Raw genomic sequence first — 23908 nt, 5'->3', positions numbered from 1 at the left:
TTTTAATTGACCTCAGTTGTAGAAGTGGTATCTATAAAGTAGAAACTAGTACAGCTGGTTGAGAACCCAGCACAATACTTCATTCATGGGAGGGTATAGATGGGGTGTAAACAGTTATTAAGATAAAATGGATTAGATACAACTAGCAAAACTTACCAAAAGTAAAATAAATTTTACAGGTAAGAAGACAAAAATAAAGGGAAGTTTGAACCAGTACTCTGTGATGGGGATGTGCAGAGGATGTTAAGAAAGTGGAAGAGTTTTATGCCTCTTTTTTCTCCTTTTTTCATCAGTCTTACTAAAAAGATCAACAGCAACAAGACAGTGCAATTATTTAGGGGGCAAAATTTCAGCCTAAAATGCGCAAAACTTGCTTAGAGAATAACATCTCACATTAGATGTCTTCCGGTCCCCTGAGCAACTTCATTTTAGGAGTCTTAAAGGGAGGTTGAAGTACTAGCTGGAGATGTCACATTGTTCAATTTTTTGCAAGGCCTTTAGTGGTATTTCCTACAATATCTTCATCGACAGGCTAGTGAACTGTGTTCTAAATGAAACTGCTGTGGGAAGGGGCAGGATGTCAAGTCTAGTTGGACAATTGTATCCACAGGGTAATTCCATCTTAACATATCAAAATATGTATGTTTTGTAAGGAATTCTGTGGGCCTTGGTCCTGTATAAGGTTTTATTTTATGTTTTCAATGAAGGCACAAAAGATTGAATATGAAGTATGAGTATGAATCTTGCAGATGGAACAAGGAAGGGCTGCAGATGTTACAGATACTAAAAAAATCAGAATCTAAAATGTTCTTGATAAGACTTAGAGATCATCTAAAATGAATGGAATACAATAGTGCAAAATGCTTACACAGAAATACTCATCTGTACTTGCAAAACTGTCTAGGTACCCGTTCACAAGAGAAAAGACCAGGGACTATGTTGGAACAAGCTGAGCGTGAATGGCAAAGCCCTCACATCAGGATGTTTAAAGGGTCTTAAAGACTACTGAAAGAATCCATGTGGGCTGATTCCCATAGGTAAAGATTCACCTGGAAGACCACAACCTGTTTAGTGCACTGTTTTTCAAGCAGGAGATGAAACAGTTGGCAGGGGAGATCAGCAAAAATTGACAGGGGTCCAGAAAACATGAGGGAAGACTGCAAGAAATGTGGCTTTTTTTCTCTGGAGAAGTAACAACTGAGACAGAAGGTTAATATTCTTCAACTAAAACGCTGTTGCAAAGAATAAGGAACTAGTATGTTCCTGGTGGAAAGATCAGAGAGAATAAAACATTAAGAAGCATAAACCAAACAGCTTGGGAGATTTAGATTGGACAAAACTTCAGTATCAACAATAAGCTACTGCAGCTTGGGGTGATGTGATTGCAACTTGGTCTTGGGATAGAAAGGTGGAGTTAATTTCTCCAGATTCCCTGCAGTGAAACATACCTCTGAGTGAGTCAATGACTGTCGGTATCTGTGTGGACTTGATTCTTGAGGAGAAGTCCCTTATGATGGGATCCACAGCTGAGAGCCAAATACAGGACCTGAACACAGGGAGCCTGTGCTCAGCTCCAGGTCTCAGAGAAATCTTCCCCAAGATCACAGACTGTCCTATTCTCTCCCTGCTGTAAGGCCTTCTTCTTCTCTTTATCATCTCTGCAGACCATCATGGAGCCAGCCATACTCCAGTTTTCAACTAATCCATCTAGATATCAGTTTTGCATCTCTTCTTACCATCATAACCCGCTTCCTTCTTGAAAAGTTTCTCCTGAAAATTTACACATCACTTCTGCCTTCCAGTCAGGCCATTCTTCAGTCCCAGAAGACAATGGCCAGTGAGACAATCCTCCTGCACTCAGTTCCTGTGCTGCATGGCAGAGCAGTCTGCAGCCAGCAGCCTCCTGCTCAGTCTTGTCAGGGTATGATCACTGTCACCAGCATATGGATGCAAAACCATTCCCAGTTTCTACTGAGCACATTCGAAATGTGAAGAGCCAGAAGTGAACACTTTGACTCCAAGATAATGCTTCATTTAGGATTCAAATCCTAGCTCCAGAGCACAGAGAAAAAACAAAAAAAAAAAAACCAAAACAACACAGTAAAGACTGTTAAGTCTTTAAAATGACAAAGTAAATTCCTAGACTTATTTCCAATAAATAGTGAACTATTTTTGTTGACACTGAGAATATAGTGTAAGAACATCCATACTGAGTCAAAACCAAGGTCCATCTAGCCCAAGCGCTTCAAATAGTGGTCAATAACAGATGCTGATGGAATAATAAATAGAGATAGAATGGTCATACTTCTGCCAAGTACACACAGGGCTCCAGCAATTTGTAGGTCGGGGACTTGGCTTCAACAACAGTGAAACCAAAGCTCAGAAAGATCAAGGCTTAAATGTCAAAGTCTGGGAACATTATTAACCAAACCCAAGGTCTCACAGCACATGTTCCATTGTCTATGGTACGTGCTGGGCAGACTTTACTGTTCACATTGTTCTGCTATAACTTTCAAGGCAAGCTAAGGGAATCATCCAAGGAGACCACTTTAGTGCAGTGGTATAGCAGAACTGTACTATTTGCAGATGTCACATTCTTCTTAAAGTGAGAGATGCTGAAAATTGTCTAATGAATGTTTGCCTCTGGTTTTGGTCATACTTCAAGAACCATATTTAAAAATTTCCCAATTATGAGAAAGTTCTAAGTACATATTTTGCAATAAATCCTCTTTAAGAATAGAATATTATACCTCAGAACTTACTTTGTCATAAAACCACAAATAAGCCACAAAACACATATGCTGAAAAATAGTATTGGCTTAAGTCTCATCATGTGTGGCTCGCAGCCATATTGGCACAAATCATGGCAGGTATGAATTTTTTGACCCAGTAAAAAGCACTGAGATGAGTAGACAACTTTGAATTCTGTTGCCTTTGAAAAAAGGGAGTGTGCAGAAGGGACTGTAAAGCCATGCTGTCGATTTCAGCATGGTTTGCAGTGGGAATCAGGAAACATATAGGTGAGGATTTTAGACAGCAGTACCTGCAGACAGGACCAGTCTCAGATAAGGAATATGTCTGTTCAGGACGCAAGCAGAGTTGTTTAGAAACCTTGCACTGCCACCATAAATTTATAAGCACATTGGTACTGACTAGTTGAGTGAAGCTCTGCAAAGGGCACATAACACATATATATACACAAACCGAGGCAGGGACCACTTTCAGTAACCAAATAATTCTGTCACCAGACAGCCTAAAACTATTCACGGGCACCACTTTTAGCCAAGACCAACAGATGTGAAATATTTTTTGAATCTCTAGGCAAATGAATTTTCAGGATGTGACAAGCCAAGAAGTCTTTAGGAAACTCTCCAAGCAGATGAACTCATTTTTTTAGCCATCATCTCTCTTAAACACCTTGACCAGTTTCCTTCAACTCTTCCAAAAAATCTGTCCTAGAATAAGATTATGCCTGTGAAGTTGTAGGTGGATAGGGCTAATTTTGGCAAAGGGAGGAATAGGAATAAAATCAAGTTTATAATGGAAACTTAAAGACATCTGCAGTTTGCTGAATACTGTTCCATGGGATCTATATAGTACATGATCTTTCCATTGCAGCAAAAATATAGTGTGCTTTTATTGTCACTAAGGGAAAAGACCACTTCCTCCATATGAAGTCCTACCTAGGAGACAAAAAACCTGTCAGGTCATGCAAGTATTTTTGCTTCCTCCCATTAAAATGTTTATAGGACCCAGATTAATTTTCTAAAATCTTGGCTTGAGGATCTGTGCAGTGTATTACACTATGATGGCAGAGCAGAATGTAATTTCTGACTTCAGGTGTGCCTCTACCACAGACTTCATTAAAACTGCAGCATGGCATTGACACACCAAACTAGCATTAAATTAGCCAGCCAAGTACTGCAGCACCATGGCACTGCCATTACAGAGTACAGCATGCTGCAAAATGCACTCTGAAAGCAGAGCTCAGTCAATGGCCAGCTGTTGTTGGCAGGCCATCCTGAACAGTCTTCCTGGGATAATGGACCCAAGGACCCACTTCCTACTAACTGGACCCAAGATACCTAATTTAGTGGGAGTTCAGGTCTGTCAAAGCTCTAAGTCATATGATGGTCCAGTAGTGCAGGTAGTTAAATGAAAGTATTCTATGTAGTTGTAAAATCTCCTTCTAGATAGTTCCTAGGCAATAGGTCCTACAATTCACATTGATGCCCAGTTTGGGAAAACATAATGCACACTGTTCTTACTGAGATCTAGACATTTTCTGGTTTGCATAATGGTTAAGGAAAAACTCCCCTTGGGGACCTTACATTGCCCTTTTCAGATTTCTGTGGCAGGTAGAGGTCCTTTCTAGGTCTTGTAAAGCTCACTTAATAAAAGTCTCTGTAGGGAATGGAAAGGGTTATACAGGCTGCTGGCCAGAGAGCACATTTCCACCCAATGTGTCATTGAGCTATCGTGGGCAGATACTACTCACAGAAACACACATCATCCTCAAAGATACTTTACGTCCTCTAACCCCATCCCACCCCTGACCCACACCCATACCACTTCTTTCTGGTCACCAAATGTCCTCCCAACACAACCATTTCACCTAGGAACTATTCAGCCTGAAAGCTCTTCCTGTTGACCTCTGCAGTACTGTTTGGAAATGCAGAGGAAAAAGTACCAACATTGATTCAGTGGGTCAAATAAAAGTTATTCTAAAAGCCGCCAAGCTAATTCATCTCTAGGAACTGGCAACTTCAGCCTGGTACTTAGAGCAGCATGGAGATTTGAAAATCTCCATGTCCTAATCCTATATGGCAGGGATTGCTGGTCAGAAAAATGACCACTGGACAGCAGTAAAGAAGGAAAAGGATGAGCAGAGCAGAACTATAAAGCCATACACATACACAAACCGAAGATGTGCTCAAATTTAAGCCATTAGATGTGCTCCCTGGTAGCATAATCTCAGCCTGTTTAAAACAACTGTCAAAAACATGGGGTGCAATATGGAACTAAGTATGTCAGTGGACAAAGTACAGCCTCAAAAGACATTGCAAAAGGTTAAAAGTGTCAATGATATCTAGCAAGTTGAGAGCCTTTGACATGGAACTTCTTGCATTCAGGCTGTTTAGCAGCAACTCCAACTTCAGCCTGAACGCAAACCACTGGGGAGCATATAACTCCAGATGTTTTTCCTTCTCCCTCAAGAGAGGAGAAATGTACAGTTACTCCCTAAAAATTTGTGTTCAAGTGACTTTTCAGTGATACATGAGCTTGGCAACGCCATGACTATTCATTTAGGCCCTTCCACACACAAACCTTCAGTTTCTGGTGACATACAGCATGGGAAAATCCAGCTCAAGCAGCTGAAGTCTGGCAAAATTATAAACAATCAAAAACAAGGTCTTCTAATGGAGGCTGTTAGACAGCATTAGCTATTGGGCCACTGTCATCTTCACAGCCAGAGAGTGATTTAATCTGTCAGTTATGTGAGCATTAGGAGTGATGAATAGGTCTTTGTATTCATTCACATCAAGTATGTATCCAGACTGGCATACAATGTGGGGGTTCTTTTGTCTGATAGTCGACTGGATCTCTAAAAAGCTGGGAATTTGCACAAAATGGCAAAGCAGTGCCACAAAAGATACCACCCATGTTCAGAAAGAGGAATTCCCAAGGTGTCTGACTAGTGCCCTTCTCCCCAACTTAACTTGTCCATCATTACCTACACAACTTAAAAGTCACATGTCAACAAAGTAGTCCAGTTTTTCACCTCGGTTTCAGCCGTCCCAGATGGCCACACTTAAAATCAGGGTGGCACAGGGGCACAAGTGCTGCTTGTCCAAAACTGCCAGCAGCTGGTAAGACAGCAGCCACAGGGCTCCTCTGCAGAGCCATGCCACTTAGGCCCTGCCAGCAGCCCAGAGGTTTTGGGTGACCACACTCCCAGAGGCACTCAGCTGTGCTGTCAGCACAAGGAGCAGAGCAGGGGGCCAGGGCTGCCCAAGCCAAGTTATTCCTTTACAGGATGACTTCTCCAGACTTTATCAGTGAGAGCAGTTTTCTGACTCCTTTTTGTTGCTGCAGCAGCACAAAAGGACAAGAACTGACCTAAAACTCATATTATGTTTTCACCTGGTATAAATGAGAGCAGAGTATGCTCTATCACAAGCCTTTTAAAAAGCCTTTAAATAAAGCTGGTCACAGCTCTGCCAATTGGACATAGCAGTTCACTCTTCCCCAGCAGCTGCTTGGGTTGGAAGCTGTCTGGAACAGAGCCACAGGGGGACAAGAGTGAGGTGTGCCATCTGATCGAGGACATTTATTAGCTTGGCTTTATAATTCTTGGGAAGCCGGTGGCAACTAGTCCTAAGCCAAACACATTCTTCATTGCCATAGAAAAAAATGTTAATGCATACAAATTCCAGTAAAATTAAATGATTGTAAAGCTTCCAGAGATATTTCCAAATTCCAGCTAAAAAGTCTCTGAAAAGTCTCAGTTTGATACAGATTATTATGCACTACCTTACAACCCCTCCCCTCCCAGGACTGGTACATCTTCTGAACTCGCCTCTGTTGTAACTGGAGTGAAAAACTGGAGTCTATCACTGGCCACACTCCAACACACCCCATTACATTTTGGCATCACCCACAAAAATTACTTCTACCATTCAGATGAATATGGTCTATTTATTTTTCTCTTATTCTTGTGATCAGTTATTTCTTAGGACCTAATCCCAGTGTGGAAAAGGTGCTTAGACTTTGTTAGTTCAGTCAGACCATAGACAAGATGAATGATGCCTTTCCTCTCCTTTCACTTTCTGAGATGCCCTTAAACATACTCTTAAGGATGAGGTGATCCTGGGAGGAGACACAGCAGATAAGAGTGGGTGTGGGTGACTGGGGATGGTGGTATAGGATTTGGAAAGGATGTGCTGGCAGATTGACCCATTATGGCCGCAGCATAAAGGCTTCACCCCTACTGTGCTGCTGGGGTGACCTGTGCTAGCAGAGCATGGTGCTACCGGTAGCTACAACCAGAGAAAGTAGGGGAATCTTTCCCTCTCCTATTTCTCTGTAGGTACGTCAGAGACTGGAATGGTTCATGCCTCAAACATTGATATAAAGTTTTAAACTGCATAAAGAAGACCATCCCTCCCTAAAGGATGCCTGATTGGAACTTTGGACTGGAGATTAGATAAATGAAAACCCATTCTTCAATCACTCAGGCCTAGGAAAAAAACAAACAAAGCTGGGGCCAAAGGAATGCATCCACAAGGGAACCAAACCCAGCAGCCATGCTGAGAGTCACCACCTCTGGTTGAGTCTGGGGTGGGGAGACCACAGCCTGAAGAAGCCAGGTTTGCACAGATTCCCTGAAACCAGGCGGGGGAAGAGGTTTCGGGTGTAACCTCTGGTCAGAGACAGTGCCATCCTCCCTTACACAAACTGGCCCAGCTGTGAAACCCCCAACCCCACAGGCCACATCCACAGGACTTTCACGTGAGAGGTAGCTGAGGGGGTGCCATAATCCATCAAAGACCCCCCCCAAGTGCCCCCCAGAGGCTTTGCACCACAGGACTGCACCTGATACAACAGATCCAGAGTCTGTTGCAAGAGACTGCCACCCCCTCCAGGGATGACATACCTGGACATTGCCACCTGGCCTGAGCATATATCAACCCACAAATTCTATGCTTTTTGGGGGACCTTCACCATCAGGAAGACCAGAAGAAGAGCATCAATGGAATGCCATTGGGATCCACAGAGTGGTAATACTTTCTACCTAGTCTGTCTCCACCTCACTCTCTCCCCCCCCACTCCCCAAGATCCTCTTTCCCTATTTCTTTCTCTCTGCTTTTCTTTCCCTCATATTTGCTATTATATAGAATCCATACTATTGTCACTGTCATATGGTCTCATTTGCACCTTAATTTGGGCTGAGGAATTCCTCAATAATTTTAATAACTGGACCTTAACAAGGTCAGACCTAGGTTTCTGGAGAGCACCTTTCCTTAATCCTCAGTGAGCAGGGCATAGGGCCCCACCAATTTCTACATGGAGTATCATGAAAGGTTTGAATGGTGTTGCCCATCACTACCAGAAAGCAAACCATACCCCCAGGCACAGGACTGTAGGGCTGGCTCTTCACTTTTATCTTATCTGGCCACTGCAAAAGAAACCGTTGAAGTGCTGGCAAACCATGAACTATGAGTAGGCACTTAAATCCATCCCTGTGCAACAAAATGATAGGAATTAAGTGCTTAGAGCTAAGTGTGTAAGTGCTCCACTGAAAGGCATCAACCTTGAACTGCAGCAGTTTTCAGAGAGTGTGAGATAAGGGGAAGACAGAACATTCACCTACAGTAGTAATGGCTATTACTTCTGCAGGCACGTGATGGGCCTACTGTCCAATGAGAATGTAGCCAGCTGCATTTGGAACCACCAGGCCAGAGATAAAGTTAAGCCAGGACATTACACATCCGCCATTTAAACATAGCAAAGAAAGACAATACAGTCCCATACCTGTAGAGATGCAACTCACTTCAGGCAATTAATAGGTTCACTGAACAACCACCGACCTGGATAACTAGAGAGAAGGTACCAGCTTCTCAGAGTGTTGCGTGCTCTCTCCTTTTGATAGATGACTCCCAGAAGTCATGCATAATTTTCATAAGGTGAGATAATAAGCTGTCAGTTGTAGGAAGCCTAGAGTTAACCACACAGAAAATCAACAGTCTGAAAACAAGAAACATGTCAAACTGCAAAACAGATTCTTTATTTAAAAATAAAATAAGGGAGTGATTTAAAGACAAAAGCTTTGGCTTACAAGTAATATTCTAGCCATCAACAAAATAGGAGTAAAGGAGTAAATTTGTGTGATTTCTGAGTGATTAGATATGAAACATGCTGAAATTAATTCCTGATATGGATTTGCCTGTCATTCATTGCTTTACAGGCTGCCTCACTTCACCCCCAGCTTCTCTTCTTCCCCGTAGACATCAAACTAGAGGGGAAAGAGAGGAGGAAGGGAGATTGCAGGACAGGGAGATAGGAGGAAACCTTAGAGTAACAATATATATAATACTTCTGTATGCTTTATCCCATATTTCATACACATGGTTTGACTCTCAATAAATATACTTACTCACATGTGTACTTATGCAAGTGACAGGGAAGACTTAGATGGTCATAGAATCCTGTGAGCGAAGGACATCATCTTGAACGGAAAGCATGTGGGAAAACACCTTTAACCCACGGCCATTGCCAGGGTACCACATGGGCTGTGGTGACATGATAGGATGTGGGGCCCATGTCCAGGCAGGGCTGTGGACAGCTGGAGCCTGGCCCTACTGCAGCATCACTGAGGTAGATGGGCTTGGGGGCAGACATGGGCAGCAAGTCCTTGGGCTGATTGAGCAGGGGACTGGGCCGGACATTAGAACCCCTTTGTGCCTCTGGAGCACTGGTGGCCATGGCATAAATGCCAAAGATATCCCAGGCCTATGTAAGGACACGAGTTAGAGGCAGGTTGTGCAGATACAGCTACCTCCAGCTGTTTTGGGTCATATTCAGTAGTGTTAGCAAAGGGAGGTCATAAAACTCCACTATCCTGATTCACATGGTGGAGCAGCCCCAAGCACCTCCATTCCTATCAATGGGGAGGAACAGGTTTTTCATAGCCAAGGGTGCCAGCAGAAGAAAGGACCAACCTGAGTCAAGTGCTGTCATCCTGCCCTGCCCCACTCTGGGGCTGCCCATGACAGCAGTTCACAAAGGTATAGAGGAGGAGGAGGAGGTTGGAAAACTGAGGCTATTGCTGCCTTCTCACACATCATTTGCATTGAGGAGGACCCAACCAGACACCCAGGTTTACTCAGGTGGAATACTCTGTTTGAGGCCTTCATTTACTTTTTTTTTTTTTCTCAGCAAAGAGACTAAATAGGATTGTCAGCAAGTGACAGTTTGGGTTGCTGGGCTTTTGTGGTTTTTAATTTTCTCCTTTTGGTGATTTGTGCCAACTGTTACTTCATCTCACTGGTGTGAAGTAAAGCTTGGCACGTGCTGAAAACAACAAGCAGAAATTAACTTGCTCTCTCTCACCTTTAATGTCAATACCCACCTGTAATTATTTGAAGAATTAAATATGTAGTTGTCTAGCCATCACCCTAATTCACCATATTAAAAGGGATTATATAACAAATTAGCCTGATTTAGTCTCTCTTCTAGGGACTTACCCACTGGTTCACTCTTCTATATTAATTAGCAAAGGAGCTTTTGGCTTTCAGATGTGTTAGGAAATCCTTCCCAAATTGAGACCACCACTGCTAGGAATTGCTGAAGTGCTCAAACTGCTCTGGAACCACCTCCTTGGAATTTACAGAGCCTGAACTCCAGGTGACCCACCACACAGTGAAAACACACAGGTAGACACTTGTAATCTGATCTTCTGACATTCACCCTCTAGTTTATAAAAACCAATCCCCCAATTCACAGGGGTCATAGAGTCTTCAGTCTCTTTCCTGTGCTCATTTAAATATAACCCAGGGTTCAGATTTGGGGTATGTGACAATGGGATCTCTGCTAATTCTCTCTCTGGCTTAGCAGGAAGCAGCAGTTGCAAAGCAGAGCTGGATGTCTTTCCACCAGTTATTCAAGAACATCTACATTGCCTGCAGTGACAGGGATGTCTGCTGACCAGAAGGGTGAGTTGCAAAGACACAGCGTGTCTTATTCCTCCTCAGCTGACTGTATGTTGGAGAACTAATGCTTCTTTCATACAGAATTACACAGTATGAAGTCTGCTGATTGCCAGTCATCTGAAGGCCTGATGCAATGCCCACTGAAGCAAAAGGCTGTTTTTCTTCTGCCTTTATAGGCTTTGGATTATCGCCTTACTCAAAACACTAAACCTTTGAGTATTTCAAGCTGTAGGGTCAAACCCCTTTACTTTCAGCGTTCTTTGCTCTTAGCTGTAACAGTCCATGTCACCACCACAATGATAGCATTGATGGCAAACAGATCTGTGAATCAGTCCAGAAACAGTTATGTACTCCTGGTTTTTCCTTTGACTTTCTCCAGCCTCTCCCTTGAGGGTATAAACCCAGCTGCTCCAGATAGGCCATTCTCATAGGAATTGCAGCTTATTGATTTTAAGCAGTAATTTCCAGGTTTCTTATTTAAAAAAAAGAAAAGTTTCTTATCTATTTTAAAGAAAAAAATCCCGATCAAGACAGAAAAAATAAATTATTCTGATTTTTCCAAGGCTAGACAGTAAATCTGATCGCCTGTACCCACCTTCTCATTAGTTTGAGCTCCATGCCTTTGAAGCTGTTCCTGAAATGCTTGTTGGCCTGAAATGTGGGACAATTGATCTCACCCATGTATCTGCATTGCTTTTACAGCAGAGGCAGGGAAAGGGTGTCTGTTCTCACACAGAAGTGCTTGCATCATTTGCCTGAAGAAGCACTAAAGGACCAGTGGCTGATGAGAGCTCTGAGTGCTGCCCACCATCAGGGTGCTCACACAGCATTCATGGGTACCTCATCAGGGACTTCAGAGGCTGGTTAGGTCACCACAGCTTTCGGTCACCACTGGTAGCACTTGTGCTCCTCTTGTGCTCCACTCCCCATTCAGTAGACAAAGCAGAATCTGAAGAGAGAAGAAAATATAATCCCTTGTTTTCAGAGTTACTGATACTTAACAGCTACTGATTGTGACAAATATGTGTTCTGGTTAAATCTGGTCTATAGCATAGCAGACTCGTCTTGACTGGCAAGGTTTGGAGATGACAAAGGTTTGGAATAGGTCTAAAAAATCTCATTCCTCTCAGTGTTGACTTCTGTCATTTTCTGCTATGTATCTTATTTTGCCCATGCAGTCACCTCAGGGCCTGTTAACCCATATTGCTTTGAGGATGCTCAGTTAAAGAAAATCCAATATAGAGCCTATTTTTTCCAGTAACCTCATGCTCTGCCTATGATAGTTATAAAAGAGTGTTCATCCAGTTGTACAAATTATCAGTAACTTTCAAATGACACTGAAATTTTATTTTGAAAAATCTTTATGAGTGGTGATTTTTTATTATTATTTTATGAAAATCTGATTCTGTCAGATGATTATTTTTATTTCCAACAGCCTCTGACTTAAGAAAAGCTAAAAATTCTCATGGGAGGTGCATATTGTACCATGCCTCAATAATCATCAAAGTAATTAAGTCACCCAAATCTGAGACTGAAATCTGAGATTGAAACTGTACTTCTTAAGGAGTGACGGCTTACAAGCAGACAGGATAAACAAAATGAAAAAATCCCAACCCTCAAGTGACAAAACACACATGTAACAATAGTGGTTCCTGCTGCCTCTGGAGATCTTCACACCGAGAAATGAAGGAATTTGCAGTAATTGTACTCCTAATCATGCTATTACATGCAGTGTGAAAATAGTATATTTCAAAATCCCTCCCATCAAAAACTAAAAGCTTCTAGGCATTCTGAGTGAATATATTAAAAAAAATGTCTTAGAGAAATGGACAGGGATGAAAAATCTATGTAGAAAGGATTTCTACACTTACAAAAGTAGTGACATTTTGATAATGTTTTTTTTTTTCCTCATTTTTAACACATTTTCAGAATTTTACAATGCTGATTTACACATCTTCAATTCTGCAGCCCGGTTTAATGTGATCTGCATGTAACATACCCCACTGGTGGTATGAACTACATGCTTCCTCTTTCCTATACACACAGCTTCAGTTCAAAGTGCAGCACCCTGTACTTTTCCACATAGTGTCTTTGCTTTGGTCCCCTGTATCAGGCAGTATTGTAACAGGTAAATGCAATATTCCTAATAATACACTAAAAATGCCTCCGGCTCTATAGAATGTGCTAGTCCTGTAGAAGTGAAACTCTGCTGGAATATTGATCACTCAGTAGGAGGCCAAATAATCAGACACTGGCAGTTTCTGCAGAATATTTGCGACCTTTGTTTTTAGTCCAGCAGCATGGATAGAGTGAAGTTGCATTGGCAAGCCCACAAACTTGCCAAAAAATTTCAATTCCCCTCCCAGTGCAGTTCTCTGGGGTTCAAAACACTACAAACAACTTCTTACGTCTCTGAGCAGTGATCACCCCCAAACGTATCATTCTGCAAACTGGAAAACTATACAAAGAAAAGTAAACTAAAGAAAACTGGTATTATTAAAAAAAAAAAAAAAAAAAACAACCAAACAACAAAACCAAAACAGATGAACAAACAAAGCAAGCCACGCATTCATTATCCACTTAAATATATTTTCTGTAATATTTTGCTTTTAAAAAAGAGAAGAGAGGAGCTGGAGACTAAAAAAAAAAAAGAAAGCAAGCACCCTAAACTGTTGAGGTACATATTGTTCAGTGAGGAATGTACTCAGAGAGGTTTCATGGAAGTTCCTCACATAATCCCTATTGGCAGCAAGCAGAACTTGTGTTGCAGGGCTTCTGGGCTTGGGTCTATGAGATTACTACAGAACACCAGAGCAATGTCTGTAGCAAGAATAGAGAAACAACTCTAGAGTACATAGGACTGAAACTAAAGAAAATTACAAGCAGATTTTAAGAGCAAGACATCAAGAAGAAGACAGGGATGCTGAAAATATGGAAGTAGAAAACCTTTCAAAATCATAAAAAGCTAAAAGATTCATTCAAAATTGTCTCCTCCAAAGCAAAATATTCCCACTGCCTCACTTCGTTGTCAATGACATTTCCATGGGGCCTGGAATCTGATCTGGCACATCTAATTTACAGAAGCTCATAAAATTTGTTTACTGTAACAGCACACCAACAATGATATACTATGGATTTTAGATGAGTATTTTATATCTCCACAGAAGTCAATAAAGTCATGCCAGCAGAAAACTTGGCTTTACATTCACATAAAATACTTTATCTCAAAGAACAATAGAAACTCTAATCAAATTGAATCACTTTATATTGTTATAAACTGCAATTAATCTGCTCAGACTGAAAAGCCATATGAATTTTGACTGAAAGGCATGTCATTAAGTTTCTCAGTTGTTTACATGTAATGCAACATGACAGGAATTTGTATGGAGATGAGAGAAAATGAGCTATTTGCCATTAACTGTTTGGAATCCTGTCTATGGCTGTTTGCAGGACTGATTACAGGGATAAGTGTAGGATTTGTAGGATTTCTCATACTGAGTTGTTCTTTGAGGAACACTTGGTGAAAACTCACTGTGTCTTTGGGTATTCAAGCCTAAGGAAGAAGTCAACATTGACATCAGTATTTTCTAGCAAGAGTAAATAATAAATCTGCAAAAAGGAAATACATTATTTATATGAAGCAACACAGGTAAAAAGTAATGTAATTCATACCTCATATGTGAAGCATGGAAGTTACCTCCCCCAGTCCTTTTCCCATGCAATGTTGAAACAGATGATGGAGACCTGCAGAATGTCTGGGCAAAATGAGCAGCTGGGCACCACAGGGACTGAGTCATGATCACAGCAGATGCTGTGCAGAAAGATGGAGAAGATTGGCATTAGGCAAGTGCAGAAGAGTATCTGCCACCTTACCTGTAGAGTGACTAGCTGGTGTTAGCTGGGATGTAGAGTCAAGGTGAGTGGAGGCTCTAGTCTCTGTGCTTAGGTTGAGGCTGTAGGCAGAGTTATCCTATTTAATAAAGTTTCTTCTGCTGTGCAATTTTTTTAGCACCTTAACATGGCTAGTTACTTAGAAAGCAAGGGGAGAAGAAAATCTCTCTCTGAAAAGACTTAGATTGAAAACATGAACATGGAAAGTTCAGAGAACAAGAAACAATTTTAAAAAGCCAAGTATTTAACTGTTTGTTTTAAACTTCAGGCTTGGCAACATTCAGACAGCTTTCTGAACTGCGGCAGAATTAGAAGCTTGAATGTTTGAGAAGTATTTTGGGTCAAATTGAATGATGGTCTTGTTTGCTAATTTAGGACACCTCAAATAAATAGCATTGGGGATCAGAGGGCAGGTAACCAGCATTTGCTGTCACTTTACAATGTTTTTGAACAGAGTACCTGAAATATTGAGAACCCCATAACGATCAGGCACTTTTAAAATCTTCATTTAAAACTTCCTGTGTCATAGAGGAATAATTTTCCTTCAGAGATTAACCTCCCCCTCCTCCAGAAAAGTGCATTTGATGGTGGGAAAGGAGGAAAATTCATTAGACTAATCAAGAAGGCAACTGGAAAACCTGACTTCATTCTAAAAAATGAATATGCTCATGGAAAACCAGCCTTAAGTTAGGGCTTCAAATGAATCAATTTTGAAGGAGGAAGAAATTACATTACTGGCATTAAAAAGACAAGTCTTGAGACAGATGTCATAATTTCTTCCACTGGCAAAGAGAAGATGCTGAGCAGCGATGAGAGCAGTCACTCTTGGCGGGTCCCTCTCCCCTGGAAAGTTTTGTGACTGTTCTCAAGCACAGAAGGATGTTGTGGTGTCTCTGCCCACCCCAGCATCTCAGCTACCTTTCGCACAGGTGCCATATTGACCCCCAAATTGCTGGTGGCCTATGCGCAGTAGCTTTGCTGTGAGACTGGACCAGCCATCAGCATGCTCAGGCACTTGCTCAAGACACAAGCACTGCCTGCCTTCATCTGGGAAACCTCCTGGCACAGAGGCTGAAGGGTGACATTTACTTACTTTCATCAGTTGTTTTTGGAGAACTGGATTAGCTACTGGATTTTTTTCATGGATTTGCTTTTATTGACACACAGCAGCTCTTGCTCACCCTCCTCAGCAAATGAACTCCAAACCACACAGTCAACTTCCACAGGAGATGGATACCCTCATAAAGAAAAATGCAGAACTCTCAGAGGGAACCACAGAAAGAAACAAACCACAGAGCAAAAATTCTGTTCATCTCTAAACTAGCTGTCCCTCAATTAGGTAATCAGAACTCTAAGAGACTGAAAAGGCCTCTACAAAGATAGCGCGATAACTTCACCATGTCTGAGATGATGAAGGAAGACAGGGTCATTAAAGCCAGGGGAAAATTATTAATAAAAGAGGTGATTTATGTGCTACTCTTGTTTCTCTAGCTTACTGCTGTTTGACTGAGCTGAGAAATGACAACTGGATCTGTAAGTGTAAGTATTGCATTTTTAGCTTTCATGCCTACTTTGAAGACTGAGTCCAGTAAGTGAGGAGCAGTGAATTTATAAGGGATATTCAGGTTAGCCTATAAAGACAAGTTTATGAGATGCTGAACCTCTGGCAAGCATCTGCATCTGTTCTATTTACTCAGGTAACACGAGAGAGGCCACGCTACTAAAACACATCATAAATGAGTTACTGAATTAGGTCATTCAGCCCCAGCATTAAGACTGGTAGTGATTATATATTGGTTTATTTTATTAATGTAGGCAGTTACCTCTCTAATGGGACTCAGATGAGGATGTTCCTACCAGTAATGGGAAAAATAATCTTTTTTAGTTCTTACTGTCTCTTTCCTTCTCACTATGTATCTAAAATGACTGAAATCCAATGGCTTCAGAAGATGTAACCTCTCAAGTAGTGCTTTCTTGAAAACAAATTTTAAAAACCCCAACCAAACAAAAAAAAATCCCCTGACAAACTAAAAACACTTGGATTGTACAAAATACCGTGAGAAAGCTTCTCTCTAAATAGTTCCTCTGGCAAATACAATAATGGAAGGAAACAGTACACTGAATGAAATCTACCCCATGTTAATTACATTGCTTTTTTCCCTTAGGAAAGACTGTTTGGTATATGGCAGAATACAAACTGCTGAAAATTAAAATGTGCTGCAGAACTGAAATCTCGTTAGTCTCTGCTTAATGTTTAGCCTTTCACTTGCAAGCTGGGAAGATATGGCAGTTTGTGTAGGAAACACCACATCTCTGCCAGGCTTTGCATGATGGGAGCAATCAAACAGCCTGCACGCAGGGCACACACATGCACTTACTCATGACAAGACAAGGAAATGTTTTTGGGGTACAAACACACAGGCAGCTGCTGCAGCAATCTGAGGTGCTGCTGTTGGTGCCTTCAGCCTCCTTTCTAGGCTATGGAAATGCAAATAAAAACACATCTCCATGAAATTCTGTATTTTGAATAAAACTGAAACAGGGATTTTTGACCAAATTAAACAACTTCTGCTCTTTTGTTAGTGGCACTTATCTAGCTAATGAGAAGTCTTATCTAGATAATGAGAAGTCATCTTCTTGTTCTTCAGTTTAAAAAAGCTGCTGTCAGTACATAATATAGTTAACAAAACACATACATAACTAAGCTTCATTTTAGAAGTTGTCAGTCTCAGTTTTGAAATGGTGTGTGACATAGTATGAATTACGGGCAACACTGGCCACGTTCCCACATAAAGAAGATAAAACATCAGAGCTGCTCCTTGAATTTTGCTTTTCAGCAGAAAATATTGGTGTAAACAGCAATCCGTCAACTTACCCACTGCAACCTAGAGCATTACCATTGTGATGAAGTACCAACAGACAGCTTTCTCTCAGAGCATCCCTCAAGAGCAGAGCGTAGCCCAGAGCATTTGCTTTGATCCATCCCACTGCCATTCACTTGATGCTTTGTCCCTGCAGACCAAGTTTCAGATGAGCAACTGGAGGCTTTGAAAATTTGGGTCAAAGCATACCTTTGCCTCTTCCCAGGGACTAAGCTCTTGCCCTGGTCCAAAGTATCATGAAAAGTTCAAAGGGATCATCTGACAGTGCTGGAGAGGATAAATACCAGCATTTATTAGTGATATGAGTAAGCAAATAATTTCTTGCCTTGCAGAGTCAGAAAGTTTGTAGCTGTCAGGTTCCCCATGGAATTTGACATTCTGTCATGAAATACACTGAATTCATGAGTGACTCCAACCTAATAATGAGTCAGAGACTCACACTGCTCCGTCCTCAAGCATGATAGCCAAGGTCCTCCTATTGCCAGCTGTAGGATCGGATCCAGAATCTCAGAATAATTCAGGCTGGAAGGGACCTCCATAGGTTATTTGGGAAAACTACTTGCTCAGAATAAGGCTTGCTGAGGTCACATTTTTTCAGGGCTTCATCCAGTCAAGATCTGGTTATCTCCAAGGTGGGAGATCCTGCAGACTCTCTGATCATCAATTCCAGTGCTACATCACCCTTCCAGTGAAAAACAAATCCTAATAACAAGCGAGAATTTCCCACATTGTGCCTGGTGTCTCTTGTCCTGTTACTGTCTTCCTCTTAGAAGAACTTGGATTCAACTTTATATATATGCTATTTTATCTAGCTGCTACCAAGTCTCCTGACATTCTTCATTCTCTCTCCCTCCAAAACATTCAATGGACCATGTTCCTCCTTGCCACCATCCTCATTCATGATTTGCAGTCTTCCTTCATCCCTCTTTGGAGCCACTCCATTGCCTAGACCAGTGAATGAGTTCAATGCTGAAACAGAGCCAGCTCTTATCTTCTTTAAAAGCAGTCAGTCAGCAGTGCTCTACAACTAGGCGAGCCTTTCTGAAACAAATGCACACGGCCAGTCCTTCGGGTAGCAGGATCCAAAATTCCTCAAGCCAGAAGGCTCAGGCCAAAGTTGATTAAGCCTTCAGCAGAAGAGGACATACTGTTTTCTTGGTATTTTCTCCTCCAGGTATTTAAAATTCACTCTTTTCTCTCTTGTGGTCCCTGTATACTTTTCCTCAGCCTGTGTTTCCTAGGCAGCTCATGCATGTGGAAATAATTTCCGCAATGCCAATATTTCCTTTTTTGAGTCTGCTTCAGGTCAAGACAAAAGAGCATGGCCCTATTCAAGTTTGAAAGGCTATTCTGCACCACATTAGACCAATACAAATGGGCTCATGTTTTCTTGTCTTTCAGCACAATATGAGGCTCTTACCTATTTCCTCCCCTTATAAAAATATATATACAAATGCTGGGAAAGAAAAGCAAGCCCAGCAGCATGAAAGAACTACAAAACATCCTCATATTCTGCATATTGACAGTCTGGTCATGGTCAGGTTTTGATGTACACAACAGGGAATTTATATGTATCATAAAAATTTATCTATGGTGAAGTTAGAAGGATTGAATTTGTATGTCCTAAAGCAAAAAGCTGCTGCAGTAATCTAGTCTGAGATTGAAGTGTCATGTCTAACAAGTTCAGGCCTAGTAGAGACATCAATATACTGTGAGATAAGCAATATCTGCCCAAAGGACTGCTACTAGTCAAGTACCACAGGTTTATTTTGTATCTCTGGGCCACTAACATTATGTTCACTTACTCTATTACATTTTACATAGTGACTTCATATTTTTAAAATAATTTTTCAAGAGCTGAAAGTAGAATTTTCCATTATCTCATTTTCAGAACTAGCCTAACTCATACATTGGTACAAGGATGGTAGGGCTTATTTATTTTATATCCTGTCATTAGAAAAATATTTGAAAAAATATTTTTCTATGGCATTTCTAGCAGCCAGGAATTGATGACAATAATCAATCAGATTATTTATAACAATTTTGGCTATAAGTCAAAGCATGCATTACAGTCTTGAGGATGCTTCCATGCAGCAGAAGTTCTGGAAAGCATTTAGGTGGTATATTGACATTTCCAGACAGCTCTGGGAAATAGATATTAAGGAAACTCTACAACCTTTTGAAAGAGTATTGCATGTTCTCCTTTCTCCTCAGAGTTCCAGTCTGTGAGGTTTCATGATTAAAGCCTCAACTCACCCCAAATTATAAGGGAATCACATGCCACTCTACACTGACATCAAGAACCCATTTCACACAGAATTTTTGGCTGGTGGCTGGATGGAGGTACAAGAGTAAAGAAGCATTTGTACGGCATTGCAGAAATCTAGTCTGAAGTTTTTCTCCTCTTCAGCAAAGCCCAGGGTCATTTATGTGCTTTGCTGAATTCACTGAGCTCAGAATCTTTAGACTGGAAAGTACATGGAAACCCAAAACGTCCTCTCACCATAACTAACCACTGCAAAGCTCACAAAGGATTGCTGCTCCCAGGCTCTGTCCAGGCTCTGCCTGCTAGAGTGCTCCCAAGGGTGCTTTGAAGTTGAAAATCTCCAGCATCTGAAGTCCAAGTTTCCTCTGCCTCAGCTTGGGCTGACTGTAAATTCAGTCTGCTCTTGACAAGGTCGGAGCCCTTTGGAAAATCCCAAGATCCTCACAAGGTAGGATCTGCGTAATGCTTTCTGCCAGACATTGTCACTAGAAGATCAGGAGGGTGGTGGGAAACTGCACAAAGTATCAGGACCTCATAGTGCCACAGGGGAGCCTTCAGGTAGTAGTGTGAACAAACTGCTGAGTCCTGAATCTATCAGAGGCACAAAAACCAGACAGACTTGAGATAATCTCCTCCACCTCCACTTTCAAACCAGGTAGATTTCTTCTTCCCATTTTTCCCACTGACTTGTAACTGTTTCAACCATTAGAGATTAATTGTCAATGTTCTCGTACTCCTTTTGTGTGTATGCTCTTTGCTTAATTAGGTCTGCTGCAGGGAGGTTGGACCAAATGACTCACCGTGGTCCCTTCCAACCTTACCCATTCTGTGATTGTACCCCACAGATGATGCCTCTAATATTCTCTTAAAGAGCATCTGACCTTGATTTAGGCAGCTCATCCCAATCTTCTCACTCTGCTGTAGGCAGAGTAGAAATTCCCCTTTTCCTGTGGTTTCCTTGATCCCTGATATTGATTCTGGCTCTGACTGCTGCCCTCCGCAGTGGAGGCATCCCTCCAGGAAGAAAGAGAGAGATTCAGTGTCAGCAAAGGCCAACGTTTTCCTGTCCACCAGCCCCGTTAGGCTGAAATACTCATAGCAGTGCTATGATGTTTCACTGGTGACATTTCTTGCCCTCCCTGGAAAGAACTGTTCCTGCTTGGATTCTTCCTTCTTGCTTAAATAAAACACACATCACCAAGTGTTGCATATTCAGGGAAAATTGCTATTATTTCTTTTATATGAAACATATCAATATACCACAGACTTGGAGCAACTGAATTAGGAATTAATAGGGAAAAAAAAGAAGATTCAGAGAAAAAAACACCCCAAATCACAAATGAAACAGCTCCTGCCCTCAATCTTATGTTTAAGCCAAGAAATATATTAAAACTTGGTTTTAACTTGTAAGTATTGGCAAGCAAAGTCAATCCTAGAGCAATCACAGAGGAATAAAATAGCAGCCATAAAAACCAGACTGGATACTGAGAGATAAACTCCTGCACATCCATTTACACAATTATTAAGTGCCAGAATAACTGCAATTCATTTAGGAGTTGAAATCATATCATAAATCAGTCCTCAGCCACATGTTAAACAAAAAATACCAATTTTAAAACATAATTGCTGAGTGTGGCATTAGTAATTGCATGTTGTAAGTACAGATGCTTATCCCTTTAGGTTGCTCACAGTTCTGCATGCATGTTTTGCACTACCATTTGGTTCCCAGAGGTATCACATTCCACGTTATTTATTCCCAGGATAGTGTATGGCAGATTTCCATGTACCTACTTGGCCTGTTTGCTCAATGGACTTGTGCTGCATCATTTGCCCAGTGATCACATACATGACTAGCAGTCCTTCTTGCTAGGAGTCTTAACAGAAAGAGAGGGTTCTCCAGGCTGCAGCAGTGAGGTTTAGTCCTGATAGAACAACTTCCAAATACCATTGACTATTACAATGACAAAGCAGAACACATGATTCCTGTTCGCAGGGCATTAGTATGTGTAGCTGTAAAACTCAACCTTCGCTAAAGGTTTTACTTATATTGCAATATTTCATCCTTACAGCTTGTTTCAGAAGAGAGGGAATGTGTTGCATCCTTGACAGACATGCAGTTTCTGATTGCCTGTGATGGTTTGCTGCTCCTGAGCGGACGTGGTGAGGATGAGGCAAGGGGTCATGCCTGTTTCCCTCTATTCTCTCTGGTTGCTCATGGCAGGTATGGCATATGGACTTCCTATCTTCTTCATCTCTTGCAACTTAGTGTAGACCTTGGATATGACTCAAGAAATTGATCCACAAATTAACTCTATCATATTCACCTTGAGAGAAAAAGCAGCTCCTTCCTCCCTCATATCCATTGTAAACCTCATGCAGAGTAAGACTGAGGTTTAGTGGAATTCTTGTGTCCCTGCATTTGAGGTAATTGCTCTTCAAAAAAAAAGTCCCATAACACATGCAATATTAATGCACCATGGGGGATTTTCTTCAGCTTCACTGAGCTTTGGATTAAGCTTCATATAACTTGAGACTTTCTACAGTCTCAGACCTCATTGTTTTTGGCCTCTCTGCAAGCCTGCAAGGGACCCAGCAGCACACACACACCACACGTCCCTCCCTCCTCACCCCCAGCAGGATTTCACTCAGCTCCATCTCTATCTTAATTCATCAGTTGATCTAATGATATTTTGAGTGAGGCCAATTCCACATTTACTCATCAATACTGCATCTCACATCTCAGCCCTAGAGGTTTCTATATTTATCTTGCCTGGGATTGCAGGGAAGGATGTAAGGAGACTGTAAGTAGTTTGCACCATTCCCCTTGACTTATTAAGGGCTTCTGGTATGGAAACAGGGCTGGCTGTTTGGAAATTAATTTGCAAAACAAACATAGGTACAGACATACACACCAAGTTCCCATACAGTATAACATAACACATGATACATAATATGATGTATGGCTGAAAAATATTTTGCTTACATTTCCTTACATATAATGTAATATTAATATTCCTGTCCATGGCAAAGCAGGAAGTATCTTTTGGCAGCATTTCCCTGATGAAAATAGGAAGGTACGTCTTCAGTGCATACCTACTATGAGTAACTATGTATTGCCATATAATTATCTGTATTTCAGGTGAGATCTATGGGACACCGCTGAGGGCTTGAAACACTTATTCTACCTCCATTTCCTTTGGGATCATTCTGGATTATGCTATCTAGTTACTTAGCCTTTATAATACAATTTTTAAGCACTTACTTGGACAACTATCAAGTATCCTTTAGGACTCCCACAGACAGAGAAGCAGATTCACTGTAACCATCTGGGGCCAGAACTATGATCAACTTTCAAGTCAGTGTGCCTGTAGGAAAGGACTGTATGTTAGAAATGTTTCTTCCACTTCAACCAGAAAAAAACCCCCAAATTTAAAAGTGGCCTCTGGATTTGGGTGCCCAGCATGAGACATTTTTTCTGTTAGGCATGCAAAAATCACTGATACTTACAAAATATTGGAAGCTGGTGGTCTCCTGTCCCTAAACCAGAGATACTCGCTCCCTTACACTGGCAACTGAGTTCCATTCACAATTCTTATGGAAATTACTCATTTGACACATGGTAATAGGGTCTAAAATCACAATGTCCTTTTGTAATGCTATGACCTGCCTTTCCTGCTGTTGTTTGCATCATTAACCTTCAGGTTTTGGTTTCTTTGACTTTATCTGCTGTTTTAATTTACAAGGGAATGACACCAAGACAGGCGTCTCAGTTGGAGAACTTGGGATGGGTAATTGCTCCTCATTTGGCTAAGAAATTCTCTAGCTGTTTCTGTCACACTGTAAGACTGTCTGGAGATGTCTAAGACCTCTGATCTATACCTGCAAGCTTTCCTGATCCCATATGCCAAGAGCTCCTTGACTCCAATAAAACAGGATTTCTTCATTGCTTGACAGAGCATCTCCTACAGTGGCAGTCTGCATGCTTTTACCCCTGAGCACCCCAGCTGCTCACACCTCACAGACATCCCTCTGGGCCTACCAGTACATCAGTCATCCCTACCACCGGCAACCGCATCCACTTTAACTTTCAGCAAAGCACCAAAGGCACCTCCTTTGCTGCTTCCCCCTGCCTGATTATCACATTTCATTGCCTTTTA

At 41.5% G+C, this 23908-nt stretch overlaps 1 long non-coding RNA gene across 1 annotated transcript; it reads right to left on the bottom strand.

Annotated features, from left to right (window-relative positions):
* Positions 1 to 11270: 11270 nt before the first annotated feature.
* On the bottom strand, positions 11271 to 15831 carry LOC109143803. Its single transcript, XR_002044168.3, has 3 exons — positions 15697 to 15831; positions 14385 to 14523; positions 11271 to 11661 (listed from the first exon to the last, which is right to left on the bottom strand). It is a non-coding gene; the product is annotated as an uncharacterized LOC109143803 (long non-coding RNA).
* Between the last annotated feature and the right edge of the window lie 8077 nt (positions 15832 to 23908).

Source organism: Corvus cornix, chromosome 3 (assembly GCF_000738735.6).
Source record: "Corvus cornix cornix isolate S_Up_H32 chromosome 3, ASM73873v5, whole genome shotgun sequence".
NCBI lineage: Eukaryota > Metazoa > Chordata > Aves > Passeriformes > Corvidae > Corvus > Corvus cornix.
This window is presented reverse-complemented; position numbering and strand designations above follow the sequence as displayed.